This window comes from Phyllostomus hastatus, unplaced genomic scaffold (assembly GCF_019186645.2).
Source record: "Phyllostomus hastatus isolate PE091 unplaced genomic scaffold, TTU_PhHast_1.1 phas_contig_17, whole genome shotgun sequence".
Taxonomy (NCBI): Eukaryota; Metazoa; Chordata; class Mammalia; order Chiroptera; family Phyllostomidae; genus Phyllostomus; species Phyllostomus hastatus.
The window spans coordinates 19,367,733-19,384,554 of record NW_025333664.1 but is presented as its reverse complement, the minus strand read 5'-3'; the positions used below and the strand labels follow the sequence as shown (position 1 = coordinate 19,384,554).

The following is a 16,822-nucleotide window of genomic DNA, read 5'->3' as shown; positions in this document are numbered from 1 at the left end:
GCTTTCACTAGTGCCCCACATATAAAAGCAACTCAATTTTGAATTGTTATTATTTGAGTAATGTCCCCATGAAATTAGGTGACTTGATTAAGTTTCTCAAGCTTCTTTTGAGTACAGATCCTCTACTAGGCACCACGAGAGTCAGAAAGAAGGGGCAGGCCCAGCACAGGAACCTCTGCCTGCAGCTGCTCTGGGCAGCAAAGGGTACCTGCCACCCTCACCCTTTGTGATGGTTAATTTCATGTGTCAACACGACTAGGCCGTAGGATGCCCAGATTAAACATTATCCCTGGGTGTGTCTGTAAATGTATTTCTAGGTGAGATTAGCATTTGGATCAGTGGACTCAGTAAAGTAGGTTGCCCTCCTCAACGTGGGTGGGCATCATCTGATCCATTGGCAGCCTGAATATAACAACAAGCACGGTGCGGGAGGACTCCTTCCTTCCTGACTGCCTGCGTGAGCTGGACGTTGGTCTTCTGCCCGTGAACTAAATTACACCATCAGCTTTCCTGGGTCTTCAGCTTGCAGACGGCAGATCGTGGGACTTCTTAGTCGCTGTAATCATGTGAGCTGATTCCTCAAAATCAATCTCTCTGTCTTTCTCAACATGGATGACTCTCAGATACTGAGTGGTGAGAGAAGCCTAACAAAAAAGAGCACATGCTGTATAATTCCACTTGTATAAAGTTCAAGAACAGGCAAAACTAATTTACGTTTATAGAAATTAGAATAGTAGCTACTTTGGCTGGGAAACTGGGGACTCTCAACTTGGACAGAAATAAACTGGACAGAGGTTACACGGGATTAACAAATGTAAAAATGGATGAAGCTAGACACTGAGGACAATTGCACTTTATTTACTTAACTGCACGTATGTTATATCTCAGCCAAAACATTAACAAGTCTGTCAGTGCTGAGTGTTGGCAAGGATAAGGAGCACCGGGACTTCTGCTTTGTTGGTAGAGAGGAGTAAATGGGTATAAACACTTTGGGGAGCCACTTGGTAATAACTTCCAAGGGTGAAGTTGTGTATGCCCTTTGACCCACTGATTCATTCCCAAATCTATACATGAGAGAAACCCACAAGAGGACATGTACAATGGTGTTCACTGCACCACTGTTAATGCAAAATATTAGAAGGGAGACAAAGGTCCATCAACAGGATAATAAAATGTGGTATACTCATGTAATGTAATGCTACTTTCCAGGTTAGAGAGACGAGGTAAGAGAAACATAGGTAGCAGGTTGAGGAGGGCCTCAGAGATGAGGTCCATGCTCTGCTTTAGACATAAAGAAACTGAGCCTCCGGGAGGTTGACTGATTTGCCTCAGGCCACACAGCAAATTAATGAACAAGTCGTGTTAGGCCTAAATTTTCTCCCAATCCAGCACTCACCCCTGGAGATAGAAAAGGAAATTTGTTTGTTTCCAAATATTACAAATGAGCCCTGGCTGGTGTGGCTCAGTGGATTGAGTGCTGGTCTGTGAACCAAAAGGTCGCCGGTTCCATTCCCAGTCAGGGCACATGCCTGGGTTTCCGGCCAGGTCCCCAGTAGGGGGCACGCAAGAGGCAACCACACACTGATGTTTCTTTCCCTCTCTTCCTCCTACCCTTCCCCTCTGTCTAAAAACAAATAAATAGATTTTTTTAAAAAGACATAAAATATTACTAATGAATTTATTTATAAAACAGAACACATAATCACACATATAACTTGGTCTTACTAGTCCATCTACAAAATATTAAGCTTTTATTTACCAAGGACCAAACAAAATGCTCATTTGGGTATTATTCAAATTGACAACAAAAATAAGGGGAAACCAAGCTTATCTTCATCCCCTTGAACCCAATAGGAAGGAAATTAGTTTTAATCCCAGCCCTGTCTGGGCTGCTGGTGACATCAGGAAGCTTCCGTGGGAGCCACGGGCACAGACATGGTGGGGCAAGTGCAGTCGTGTTTGGGGTGTCCTATGCCCAGGTCAACACCGTGCTGCTCCATTACAAATCTCATGACACCTTTACCACCTCTCTGGGACCAGGCCAGGATTGCTCAGGGACCCTCAGCATTGCTGCCACCAGAGGGGGTTGGGGCAGAGTGATGACGCTGGCGCCAGGTCCTGCCACAGAGACTCTCAACCCCTGGGATCTAAACTCCGTTTCCACCCTGGCCCCACCCCTGCCCTGCCTGGAGTACTCCCACCCTTAACCCTACTGTCACCTTAGCTGCTCCGGGCTTTTCTAACCCTGGTCCCTCCCACAATGGTCCCTGTCTTAGATACTTCCTCTGTGGCCTCTGAGCTGCCTTTTCCATACAAAGTACACTTCTTGACCCTCCTAGCATGTCTCTTTCCTTCAGGGCCTCTGTACAAAAGTAAATGGGGGGCCTGACTCTAGGCTGACTTCAGTAGGAAGAAAGGTGCTTTGCAAATTTGTCCTGGGAGGTGTCCTAATCTTCACAAAGGCTTTTGTGGTGTCTTGTCTCTTCTCCTGAGCCCTTGGAAGCTGAGGCCCCTAATTCCCTGACAATCACGTGCATCTCAGAGCCACCTTCATTCCCCAGTGCTCCTTGCACATTGTTGCTTGTAGTGGGTGTTGAACATTCCTTTTAGATATCCAGAAACTGAACTCCTTTGCTGGGTTGGGGAAAATCCCCTGCCTCTGAGACGGAGCCCTCCTTCCACACTAGAAACTAGAAATGCCACCCTTGCTGTGACCTGACCTAGGCTCCATCAACAGACACTCACAGGTCCACAGAGACTCTGCGTGGGGACAGGTATGTCTGGGCTGCTGGTGACGTCAGTGTTCTTTCTCTTCATAGGGCCAGTTATGGCCTATGCTTTGGGGCACAAACCGTGGCTCAGTAACCTCCAAGCCTGGGTCTGTACACATCCAGAGGATTCTGAGTTATCCATTATCTTTCCGTAAGTGCTTTTTCTGCTAAGTTAGCCAGAACTATTTTTTGTTGTTGTTTATAACCCAAACTGTCCTGATTGATACACTCTTCTTCCTCACATCCAAACCCCAACTCTTAGGGGGTTTGTGCTACTTCATTACATCCCCCTCTACCTGCTTTGCTGTCTACCAATCTCCCCTTCATTCACTGAAGACTTTGGCCCCTGCCCCAAACTCTTCCTCTCCTTTGCAAGTCCTGCCTTCTCATACACTGACCTCCATTTTCCTCATCCTCCTGATTGTTAATGGCCTTCATCTGCACTGCATATCGGCCACCTACTCCAAAGGCCATATCCTAGGCCTTTATCATTTTGCTTGTACTAGTTAGAATTTTGATTGCAGATAACCTAAAACCCAAATAAAATGGCTTTAACAATAAAGGGAATCTGTTACCTCAGGTGACAAGAATCTGGAGATAGAGCGGCTCCAGGGCACATCAGTTCAGGGGCAGCTCTGTGACTTCATCAGGCAACCAGGTTCTTCCTTCTCTCCCTTCTGCTGTCCTCAGGTACGAACTGTCATCAGGCCGGTTCCCCACGTGCTCACGAGATGGCTGCCCCAGGCCCAAATATCACATCCTATGACAATGTTAAGAAGCAGAAGAAAGGGACCTTCTCTTCCTTATGTCATTTTATAAGATGAAAGGAAAACTTTCCTGGGTGTGTTCTCCTCCTCCCACTCCCACCACTTGGCAATAAACTTCCCCAGCAACCAGAACTGCATCATCTACTCATGTCTAAACTAAATCCTACTGTATCAGCAAGAGTTAGACTTAAGTACATGGAACTGAGAGGAAAATTTGGCTTAAAAAAAGAACTAAGTTTTGCTCTGGCCAGGCAGTTCAGTTGGTTAGAGCATCGCCCAGGTACACCAAAGTGGTGGGTATGATCCCCAGTCAGGGCACACACAAGAATCAACCAATGAATGCATAAATAAGTGAAACAACTAATTGATGTTTTCCTCTTTCTCCCTTTCTCTATCTCTCTCTTCCCCTTCTTCTCACTCTCTCAAGTCAATAGATTTTTAAAAAATGTTTTTCAAATCCTTAAAAAGTAACGAAGCTTACCAATTATGTACAAAGATTGGAGGTGACCTGGAAGTAGGCTGTCCAGGGCTATTAATGGCAGCCTTATGGTATCATTAGAAACCCAGAAGCTTATCTTTCCACTCCACCATCCTTAATGGTTTCCATTATTGAAGTCATCTCATAGTTCAAAAGGGCTGCTTGAATTTCAGTCATTGTATTATCTTTCTAAGCAAGAAAAGAAGAAGGAGGAAGGTATGACATCTTCCCACCCCCAACCCCCAGATATCTCAGAAGTCACCACATCTCACAGGCCAGACTTAATCATATGACCACAGCCAGTTGAAAAGGATCGCCACATCTTTCCCTGAACCCAAACTTCCTTTCTTTGGGATGCCAGGAAGCTGGAAGGAGAAACTCATGGTTTGGAGTTGGACATATTTGAAATTGCATCCTTTGGCCAAGTCAGTTGAATTATCTGAACCTCTGTTTTCTCAGTTAAAGTAGATATTGTCAAAGTATTACCAAAGAATGCTCTTGGTTGCAAGTAATAGAAAACTTGACCAATAGTAGATTAGGAGACTTCTTTGTCTTACAGGAAGTCACAACACAGGAAGCTGTTTGTATTGTTTCACTGGCTTAGTGACGTCACGGCCAATCTCTCTGTGATTCTCTTGGACTTTTCCTCATGTTGTAGCTTCACAAAATAAGTTGTTCCATGGATGATATCATGTCCACGTTCTAGGAACAAAGCATGAGCAAACTGAGTTCTTAATTCTCATTCAAAGACATATTCATTGATTTTTAGAGAGAGGGGAAGGGAGAAGACAGACACATTGGTATGAGAAACATCGATCGGTTGCCTCCTGTATATGCCCTGACTGGGATCAAACCTGCAACCTGGGTGTGTGCCCTAATCAGGAATTGAACCAGTGACCCTTTCATGCATGGGACAATGCTCCAGCTAACTGAGCCACACCAGCACGGGCCTGAGTCTCTTCTTCTTTCAGAAAAGCCAACATGTTCCCAGAAGTCTCACCTAACAGATATTCTCTTCTGTCTCATTGTCCAGAACGATATCGCAGGGTTCCCCTTAGCTGGAAGGTAGCTAGAAAGGAATGTGTTGATAAAGTCGGCCACTAACCACTGTCTGCACACACATCTGCCTCTCGGGGGTGACATGAGTATTAACATAGCTTGGTGCCAGTGGAATAGCTAAAACTGGCTATCAAGTGTTGATGAAGATGTGGAGCATTTAGGACTGTCATTTGATACATTAATGGTAAGAGAATAAATTGGCACAACCGCTTTGGAAAACTATTTGGCAATGTATGCTAAAGCTAAATATATACCTCCCTTATGACTCAGAAATGCTTCTAGGTTTATGTATCCAAGATGAGTGATACGTAGGTCTACCAAAAGATGTGTACATGAGTGTTCATAGCAGTCTTCTCTGAAAACAATCCAAATGCCTGTCACCAGCCAGACAGAGAAATTGTGGACTATTCATACACTGGGACACTGCATAGCCAAGAGAGAAGGAGGAAATAGAGGAGGAGGGGGGAAACATGTCCTCAAAAACATGATTTGTCCAGAGTCATGTTGCAAACGCAGGACTCAACCTCAGATATGGTAACTTCAAAGTCTGTGCCTCTTAGAAGTAATCGGTGGGAGTATAGACTAGAAAGGCCTTTTTGAGAGAGGTGTGGCAGTGTCACAATTAATAATGTAATGGCCTTTGACCGAGCAAGTTCACCATCATAACCCATTCCGGGAAACATACCTGTGTGGACATAAGGAAGCTTGTGCAAGGTCTGCCTTGTTTGTAATGGGGAGAAATTGGAAACAACCCAAATATCTTCCATCAGGGTAATGAGTTAAATAAACTGTTCCATTTAGGAAGACAGAAGAGCAATGGTTAAAAGTGTGGACTCTCAGCTCTGGCTGGTGTGGCTCGATTGGTTGGATCATCATTCTGTGGCCAGAAGGTCACTGGTTCGATTCCTGGTCAGGGCACAAAGAAAAAAAAGGATAGACTCTCAGTTCAAATCTTATTTTATTCACTCGGTTAATATACTTAGCCTCGCCAGGCTTCATCTTCTTCATCTTTAAAGTGGAAAGAATGCTAGTGGCCACAGGCAGGAGGGTTAAAATCAGATACACATATGAAGCATGGAAGTTGGGGCCTGGTACCCTGTAGGCTCTTGGGTGTATTTTCCCAATATACATACTGCGGAATACTGGGCAGCAGTTTCAAAGAACTAGTAAATCTATATGTACTACATAGAAAATAAATCTCCAACTCATGAGGTGAAGTGCAAAAGGCTAGTTGCAGAACAACATGACCCCCTTGGAAAGCAAAATGATAGATTTCTATATGTTTATGTCACATATGCATAAAAACAAGACCTAGGATGACATGCATGACATTGATGACAGTGTTACCTCTGGAGCAAAGAAGGCATTTTGCTTTTTTACCCCTGGGCTCTGCTACTTACTAGCTATGTGAACTTGATCAAGTTATAGTGCCTCATCTTTAAAGTGGAGGTACCCTAGTAGCTCCCTGAAAAGTGGCTGTAAGCATTAAATGAGTTAACACGCATAAAACACTTAGAATAGTGCTCGCCTGTTGTGCAGTGTAAGATCATTGTTAGCTATTACTCATGGAATTAAGTTTATTTTTTTCTCCTGTGCCCTTTCCCTGGTCTAAATAACCTCTCTGTCTTCAGCCTCCCACTCACAATTCCTCCAGGGTCTTATGCAGGAAAAAACTTCAAAAAGTCTGAAGGACTATATTGGAGACAACTCCATCTTAATAGGATTAAGACAACACTGCAAGGCAAGAACAAGCTTGTGGGTGTGAAAAGTGGTGGCCAGGGGAGGGGCGGGGAAGGGACGCAGTAGGGCCCAGGCTCCAAGAACAGCACCTGGATTTCACCGTATTTCACCAAATTTAATCCACCATTGTAATGTGCATGATTACTTTATTTTACAAAACACTACATAATTTTTTAAATGCTGCATTTAGTTTATGACTTGTCATCAGCTGTTACATGCATCCCAATTTCAAAGATATTAAAAGGCAAACAGCTCTAACCTGTGTGGCTCAGTTAACTGGGTGTGATTCTGCAAAGCAAAAGGTCATTGGTTCAATTCTCAGTCAGGGCACATACCTGGGTTGCAGGTTCAGTCCCTGATCGGGGCTCATATAAGAGGCAACTGCTTGAGATTTCTCGCTCTCTTTTCCTCCCTCCCTTGACCTCTATCTAAAAATAAATAAATAAAATATTAAAAATAAATAAATGTAAGGCAAACAGATGTGCATTGTAGAATCATTAAAATATGGGTTCCTAGGGCCCTGAAAGATTATAATGTCCTCACCCCAATTTTTTATTATCCCATTAAACTATAAAATAAGTATAAGAGGATTTTCCCCATGATGATTCCTTTGAAGTTTTTTTGGGGGGTGTGGGGGAGAATAGTAAATGTCAAATTCTTTTCCTAAAGCATAGCTCATCTCCTTTGTTCCCCTGCAGGGGCTGAGTCAGCCTGTTGGGTGACCCAGTCCTGCCCTGGGGGAGGAGGGAAGTCACACAACAACTCTTTGAGCTTCTCTACTGCAGCAGCAGCTGGAAAGGGGCCCGGCTTTATGGGGAAACAATGGTGCCAGCCAGCTGCGGGTGAAGCAGAGCTGAGCGGCCTGGCCTGACCTGGCCTGGGTCCAGAAAAGTGACCCTTGCACCTGAGGGTTCCACTTCACTTGGGCAAAAGCCTAAGAGATCCAGGGGCCCTGGAGAGGAAATCCCGTCAGCCTTCCCAATAACTAACTGTACATGGAATCCCAGAACCTCTCAGTCAGGGGACTTCAGGGCCCATGAAATTAATCAAAATGCTCCATTGCACAGACAGGAAAACAAAGGCCTCAAAGGGGCTGCTGCTTGCCCGAGGTCACACAAAAAGTCAGTTGTAAAGACGGAGACAGAATCCAGGTCCCTCTTGACTTACCAAGTTTACTATCAAGTGACGATTTGTGCAATCTTCTCTAAACATGCCCAGGGCATGTTGGTTTGACAGAGTGTCTGTCTGATGTATCAGATAAAGTGGCTGATGTACATGATCCCTGGAATGAGATGCATGTGACCTTTAAGTATGAATACCTCCAGGAAATGGGAGACCTGTGGATACCTGCCTGCCTCTACTCCTTCAGACCAATATTTGCTGTGACATAGTAACTGGCTGGGTTCCACGTCCACCTCTAATGCCTTTCATGTTTTTGACCTTGCATAGATTACTTTGTCAGTGATCCTCACCCCCTGGTATTCATACCCTTGTGTAGCCAGTCCCCTCCCACAACGATTGGGGCCGACCTGTGTAACCACTGGAACAGAGCAGAAATGACAATATGACCTCTGAGGCTAAGTCAGAAAAGACATTTCAACTTCCGGTGTGCTCTCTTGGATCACTTGCTCAGGGGGAAGTCAAGACACATGGTGATGTAAGAAATGCTCAAACCTGTAAGAATTGTTAGGCGTTTATTTGAGCCAAACTGATGACAACTGCCAGCAAGCAAAATCTCAACAGATTGAGAAAATGCTCAAGAGAAAGGCAGTTTTGCACTCTATCGTGTACAATGAAGTCAAAAGGGAAGACATAAGGGCTTACATGAAATTCATTGGTGATGCATCAGGAAGGCAGAAGAACAAAAAGGGAGGGCAGAATCTCTGAGACTGGATGCAAAGAAAACTGAATTAGACACTTCTTTTACATTCTTGGGTATAGGAGTTAACAGTTAATAACACAATTGTAATAACAATGAGGGGTTGTGTGATTTGTGCTCTGGTGCAGTGATTGTGCCCTGAGGGATCTGGAAAAAGGAAATTACCCTGATATTTCAAAGGTATATTTCTGTAGATGCAGAAAACAAAAACAAAACCAAAAAACCAACAACAACATAAGCTCAGTTAAGGTAAAGACTGACCTTTGTCAGGGAAGATACCAGCCTAAGACATGACTACCTGCCATGACCTGCTTTTAGTTAGGAAGTTTTCATTGCAAAGCACCCTATATGGTTACTTCAGGTCTCTGAGTTTGTAAGGCCCACCATGCAGGCCTCCCCTGAGCTTATCAGGTTTAGGTTGTGGCCCCTTTTCCTTCTTCACACTCAAGCAGCCCAATGGAGAGACCCACATGGCGAGTGACTGAAATATTGACCTTGTCCACTGCCAGATCATTTGCCAGTCATGTGAGTGGGCCACCTTGGAATTAGATCCTGCAGCCCCGGTCAAGCTTTAAGAGGACTACAACCCTGGGTGACATTTTGGCTTGGACCTCCTGAGATGCCCCAGGCCAGAATCAGCCAGGTAATCTGCTCTTAAATTCCTGACCCACAGAAAATATGGGAGAGAATAAATGTTTATTGCAGTTGTAAACTAGATAATTTATCATACGGCAACAGATAATAAGTACAGTCACTCCTTGCCTCCATTTCCTCATCTTTAAAATGGAGATGATGATAGTACCTGCTTCATAGAATCATAGTGAGGATTCAACAGGATGATGTCGGGAAAGGGATTGGCTCACAGCAAACACTTGTTGATGGGAGCCAAGTTTGCCGTATTATTTTACGATCCGCATTAATGGAGAGCAGAGGTTAAGTACTGTGTGAGTAAGGGCCAGGAAGGAGGATGAAGTAGCAACGCCCAGTATCTTCTTAATTTTCCCTGCAATTCAGCTTCGACTGTATACTTGCATACTTTCTCCCCAGGCAGAAGTCTGTAGAAGAGACTGTTCGGTGAGGAGACTACTGCCAGACAGAACAGAAATGGTTTCCCATAAATGCTCCCAGAGACTGCCTGATGGACCCCTCCCCTGTGCCTCGTGGGCTGCTGATTCCTGGAACAGCCCACTGCCCTGAAAAGTGAGGGATCTCTCCTTATCTGGGGCAGGTCACATACTAGTACCCCTGTCCACCCTGCCCAGTTCTGTACAATTCTCTTTTAAGACTTTATTTATTTATTTTTAGAGAGAGAGGAAAGGAGGAAGAAAGAGAAACAAAGATGTGAGAGAGAAACATCAATGGGTTGCTTTTTGAACCTGCCCTGTGCAGGACCAAACCTGTAATGCAGGCATATGCCCCGACCGGGAATTGAACTGACGACCTTTTGCTTTGCGGAATGACGTCCAACCAACTGAACCACACCAATCAGGGCTATATAATTCTTCAGTGCCTGTCACACTGTGCAGAGGATATTCGTGTTGTCTTGCCACTGCTCAGGGCGCACGTTGCTAGGAGGCCCTACCAAGGCAATTTGCTTTGAGTCAGCGCTTTGCTGGGATGTTCCCTTACCCCTGGCAGCTAACCTGCTAAGGATTGCTTTCCTCAACTTCCTCTGAGTTTAAATTTTAACTGTGCTACTGATTTGCCCTTTGTCGAGTCAGCCAGCCTCTTAAGCATCATGTTCTCATCTGCCAATCAGAGGCACTGAATTTTGCCTCTGGATTGTTGGGGGAAGAAAATGAAGCAAGACAGTATGAAAACTTTGTTAAATAGAAATAACGAACTGCAGTTGACCTTTGAACAACACTGGTCTGAACTGCACAGGTCCACTGATACACGGATTTTTTTCAATAAATGTACAGTTGGCCCTTACCCTGGAGTTTCTCATCCATGGATTCAACCAACTGCGAACAGAAAACGGTATTTTCTGTCCACAGGTGGGAATCTGTGAATGTGGAGAGCTGCCCACATGCATTGTTCTCTGCCATTTCATGTAAGGGACTTGAGCATCTGCAGATTTGGGTATCTGCTGGGGTCCTGCAAGCATTCCCCCTCATATACGAGGGGCTGTAGTCAGGGTTTGTGGGGAGTCTAAAGTTACAGGTGGATTTTCAACTGCATGGGGGTCAGTGCCCTAAACCACTGAATTGTTCAAGAGTCAACTATGTAAATGCACCCAGTCTGCAGCCCAGCTCCCTGCTCTGCCCATTCTCCCCTTTAGCTAGAGCTACTTAACTCTCACATGCGGGCTCATCCCTGCTCTGGGCTTGAGACCAACTTTGTTTTTTAATCAGGGCAACTTAAAAGAGATTTCATCTCTTTAATCATGAGCTCAGCTATAAGCTGAAAATATGCCATAGTACCTTCGCCAGACAAATAAAATCACAGTATAGAATACTGATCCTGCCCTGGCTGGTGTAGCTCAGTGGATTGAGCGTGGGCTGCTAACCAAAGCATTGCAGGTTTGATTCCCAGTCAGGGCACATGCCTGGGTTGCAGGCTACGGCCCCCAGCAACCGCACATTGATATTTCTCTCTCTCTCTCTTTCTCCCTCTCTTCCCTTTCTGAAAATAAATAAATAAAATCTTAAAAAATTTTTCTTAAAAAAATCTTTCGTTAAAAAAAAGAATACTGATCCTCAAATCTGGATATGGATTAGTTAATGATGCCTGCACCCCACCTTCAGAGATTTTAATTTAATTCTATAGGATGTGACTTGGACATTGGGAATTTTAAAAGCCCCTCTGCCTTACACCCTGAATGAAACAACTCTTCTCAAATCACTGGACTTCAGGTAATGAAGGACAGTGATCGCTGAGACTGGAAACAAATGAAGTAAGACCTATGATTTCCCAAAATTACTGTCTGGAGAGTTTCCAAGCTATGGTGCAAGGAGGTGAACCCAGGTGGAGCCCAGTAGACTCTCCGAGCTGGGGAGACAGAGCCGGTCTGGAGAAACCAAAGATGCTAGAGTTGGCAGAGTACCAGAGAGGAGAGAGCATTGTGTTTAGAGAGAACTCTGGAAATTTACTCAAATAGTCAGCTGAGTACTCACTAGCACGTGCACTAGTGATCACAAACTTGGGACCTGCTCGATGATTTTAAAAGACTATTGAAGGGGCCACTGCATAATTAGGGTTATTATGTGAGGACCTTTTTGCTTATCTGTGGTTATGGATATCATGAAAATTATGCATGGACCTTTTTTGCTCATCAGTTTTCGTTAGTGTTTGTGTATTTAATGTGTGGCCCAAGACAACTTTTCTTCTTCCAGCATGGCCCAGAGATGCCAAAGTTTAGACACCCCTAGACTAAGCACTGCTTTGGTCCTGCCTAATTCTAAAAGCCAGACCCAAAAATAGCAAACAGTTTCCAAATAACTGCCTTCCAGAGCAAAGTTCAAAAATACTTACAAAAATTACAGAAATATCCATCAGCCAACAGGTAACATTCACAATATCTGGCATCCAATAAAAAATTTTACCAGTCATGCAAAGCAGGAAATAATAAGGAGAAAAATGAATTGAAATTGACCCAGAATTGACATAGCTATTAGAATGAGCAAAGACATTAAAACAATTGTTAAAACTGTATTATACATGTCCAAAAGGATAAGCAGAGATATGGAAATATAAAAAAGAAGTCAAACTTCTAGAGATGAGTGAGACTGTTTTTTGAGAAATTAAAGCTTTTTATTTCTTTTTCAAGAGTGTATTTGTTTATTTTTAGACAGAAGGGAAGGAAGGGAGAAAGAGAGGGAGAGAAATATGCATGTGCTAGAGATACAGCCAACCAGCTGACCCACACCGGTCAGACTGTGTATTGATCTTGTTGTTAGTTCTAGTAGTTTTAGAAACAGGTTCCATTGGGCTTTCTTTCTACGTAGACCATTATGTCATCATATTTGGACATTTTTCAGCTATTATTATTTCAAATAATGTTTCTATCCCACCCTCCTCTTTTTCAGAGCCTCTAATTACACAAGTATTAGACTACTTGACGTTATCTCACAGCTCACTGGTGCTCTGTTCTTCATTTTAAAATTCTCTTTTCTCTGTGTTTTCTCCTAGATATTTTCTATTGCTGTATCTTCACATTTATCAACCTTTTCTTCTGTAATGTCCAGTATACTTTTAAATCTCACTCATCTCTAGCTCAGGCTGATGTGGCTCAGTGGATTGAGTGTTGGCCTGTGAACCGAAAGGTCACTGGTTCGATTCCCAATCAGGGCACATGTCTGGGTTGCAGGCCAGATCCCCAGTAGGGGGTATGCAAGAGGCAGCTGATCAGTGTTTCTCTCTCTCTCTTTCTCCTTCCCTTCCTCCCGCTAAGATAAATAAATTAATTGATTGATTTTAAAAAATAACACCTGCTTCTATTACCTTTATCACGCACCTAGCCTGTGCCAGTTGTGGCATGTATCTTCTCTCATTTGGTCCTTATGGCACCTCATTATTTTCCCATTTTACACATGAGGACAAAAGACTCAGGGGAATTAAATCATTTGCCCAAGACCACACAGCCAGGAAGTTGCAGAGCTAAAGTCAGTTCTGAGTATTTCTGGCTCTCATAGTCTTTGCCCTTTGCAGAGTATGAAAATTAAATAAGATAATGGGCATGAGAGCATTTGTACCAGGTTAACACATTCTTATGAAAATGACTTTTAAAAGAATTCCAGCCTGGGCAGTGTGGCTCAGTTGGTTGAACGTTGTCCTACAAAGCCAAAGGTCGCTGGTTTGATTCTGAGTCAGGGCACATGCCTGGGTTACAGGCCTGGTCCCTGGTTAGGGTGCTTGTGAGAGGCAGCTGATGGATGTTTCTCTCTCACATTGATGCTTCTCTCCCTCTCTTTCTCCCTATCTTCCCATCTCTTTAAACTAAATAAAATCTTAAAAGAAAAAAAAATACTCCGCGTTTCCTGGACCCCATCTGGCAAAGCAGGCTGGCACTCCCTGCCAGTTCTCCTCCAAGAATTCCTCTGAATTCTGGGGAATCTTACCTGCATTCCTGTCAGCTGCTACATGACCTTTGCTAACCCTAATTGAATAGGCATTTACAGTGTACCTGGCCTCTGGTACAGCCCTTTACATACATGATTTCCTATAGGTGTTCACACACCCCTAAAATATACAAGTATATTCCTGTTTCACAAATGAGGCACAGAGAAGTAAGGGTGGTAGCTGTTGGTAACATCCCAGGCTCAGGGTGGGCAAAGTGAGCTGTCCTTGCGCTGCATTTGGGACTCGGCATCTTTCCTAGCCTTCCTGAATCTCTGGGGTGATTTTGGGAGTTGCTCCTAACTGCACACAGCCCACAAGCCTAGAGCTCTGACTTTCAGGGAGATTCTTTGAGCCACTCAACATCCTTTAATAAATGTCTTTCTTACTCAAGCTAAAGAGAGTTGGTTTCTCTTATTTCAACTAAGAATCCTGAAATAACTCATAACAACTCTACCAGGTATGTATATCTCTTATATTATTTTAACTATAACTTGCACTTAACTATATGCCCTCCCCCACTCCTGACCCTTTCCCTACCAAGATAACTTTCCTCCTGCATCTTGTGTTTATGGCGCCTCTCTTTTTAACTATTAAAATTTTATATTGAACTATAACATATGTACAGTAAATGGTACAAATATTGTGTACAATTGAATTTATATGTGTGCATATGTAGAAGATTTCTATGTAACCAGATCAGATCAACATATAGAGCATTTCCCATGCCCCTGAAGGCTCCCTCATGACCTCTCCCAGTTAATTCCTGCCACTCCAGAGTAACCAGCATTCTTACCTTTGTCACCTTATGTTTGTTTTACTTGCTCATAAACATTAAAAACAAGTACAGTTTTTTATGGTGTATGTTTTTTTTGTTTGTTTGGCTTCTTTCACTCATCATTATGTTTGTGAAATTCATCTATGTTTTTGTGTGTAGCAGTAGTTTGTCCTTTTTATTGTTCTATGTATTCTATTGGGTGAATATATTATTTTATTCAGTCTCTGTCTTTTTTTTAAAGATTTTATTTATTTCTAGAGAGAGGGTCAGGGAGGGAGAAAGAGAGAAATGTCAGTGTGTGATTGTCTCTCACGCACCCCCGACCGGGGACCCACCCCACAACCCAGGCATGTGTTGTGACTGGGAATTGAACCAGCAACCCTTTGGTTCACAGGCCAGGACTCATCCACTGAGCCATACCAGCCAGGGCTATTCATTCTCTCTTTGATAACATTTGGGTTGTTCCCTTACTGTCTTTTGTATATTGCTTTGTTTTATATGTATATGTTTTGAAAGTATCATTTCCATGTTTATAGCTGAGGCAACTGAGGTTCAGAGAAGTTAGGTGATTTGCAGGAGGTCACACAGCAAATGATTAGAACCAGGATTGACTCCACATCCTGAGTTTTACACCTCAACTGCAGAGGACTCTCTGGGACTGAGGGATTGCCCTGGATGCCCAAAAGACCTGATCAGTGATGCAGTGTGGGAGTTCTGTGGGTTTTTAAAAAAATTTATTTACTAACTTTTAGAGAGAGAAAGTGAGAGAAAGAGATAGAAGCATTGAGTTGCTCCACTTATTCATGCATTCATTGGTTGATTCCTGTATGCGCCCTGACCAGGGATCAAACCCATAACCCTGTTGTAGCAGGACAACACTCCAACAAACTGAGCTCTCCAGCCAGGGCTTTGGGAGCTCTGCGTTTGACGTAAGCCTGTTTTCACCCTCCCAGACAGCAGTCACAAATACCTGGCCAATGGGCCAAGGGTTCCATTGTACATCCATTGTCCTGGTCAATGGGCTCAGGGCTCATGGGCCCAGTCTCTGTCCCTCCCCAAGCGAGGTGGAGCAAGGTGTGGAGTCACCAGGTAGGCTGACCTAGGCCAGCCGCACTGTTAGATGGCTTCAGGTGGGCTCCCAGCCACACGTGTCCACATCCTGTCTCAGTGGTTTGTCTTTCTCTGCATACACTCTATGATGTGACTTACATTTTTCTCTATGTCAATTACATTTTAAACAATTTCAGTTATTTTTTAAAAATCTGTTTTTCAAATAGCTAATACAGGTATCTGATACATTATTCAAAAAGTATGAAAAGCTATTGCCTTGATTGGTGTGGATCAGTTGGTTGGACATTGTTCCACAAAGCCAAAGGCCATCCGTTCGATTCCTGGTCAGAGCACATGCATGGGTTGTGGGTTCGGTCCCTAGTCAGGGTGCATATGAGAGGCAACCCATGGATGGTTATCAGCGGGGAGGGGGGGCAGGATGGGGGAAAAGGTACAGGGAATAAGAAGCATAAATGATAGGTACAAAGTAGACAGGAGGAGGGTAAGAATAGAATAGGAAATAGAGAAGCCAAAGAACTTATATGTACAACCCATGGACATGAACTAAGGTGAGGGAATGCTCGTGGGAGGTGGGTGCAGGGTGGAGGGAGATAAAGGGAAGAAGAAAAATGGGACACTTGTAATAGCATAATCAATAAAATACACTTTACAAAACTTAAAAAAAGAAACCAATGAACTTTTTCCAAAGTGGCTATACCATTTTAGATTTCTACCAGCAATGTTTGAGGCTTCCTGTTTTTCCACATTCTTGTCAGTCTTTGTTCATGTCTGGAGTTTTATTTTTAACAACCATTCTAGGAGTATAAAAATGGCATCTTGTGATTTTAATTTGCATTCATTAATGACTAATGATATTAGACATCTTTTCATGCACATATTGGCAATATCTTGGTGAAATGTTTATTGAAATCTTTTGTCTTAATACTGAGTGTAAAGAGTTTGTGTATTTTGGATAGAAATTCTTTTTTTAAATTTATTTTTAGAAAGAGGGCAAGGGAGGGAGAAAGAGAGGGAGGAAAACATCGAAGTGCAATCAGTTGCCTCTTGCACACCCCCAGCTTTGGACCTGGCCCGAAACCCAGGCATGTGCCCTGACCGGGAATCAAACCAGCAACTTTTTGGTTTCTAGTCAGGCGCTCAGTCCACTGAGCCACACCAACCAGGGGAGAAATTCTTTATTATACATGAGTTTTGCACATATTTTCTCCCTGTCTGTCACTC

General features: G+C 43.5%; 1 protein-coding gene across 3 annotated transcripts in view; it reads left to right on the top strand.

Moving 5' to 3' along the window:
• Window positions 1–457: 457 nt before the first annotated feature.
• Window positions 458–16,822, top strand: part of ITCH (itchy E3 ubiquitin protein ligase) — a 137,101-nt gene continuing 120,736 nt past the window's right edge. For all 3 annotated transcript variants that reach the window (XM_045832879.1, XM_045832877.1, XM_045832880.1), the window contains exon 1: window positions 458–566. The gene's annotated coding sequence lies outside the window, so the exon portion shown is untranslated. The remainder of the gene's footprint in view (window positions 567–16,822) is intronic.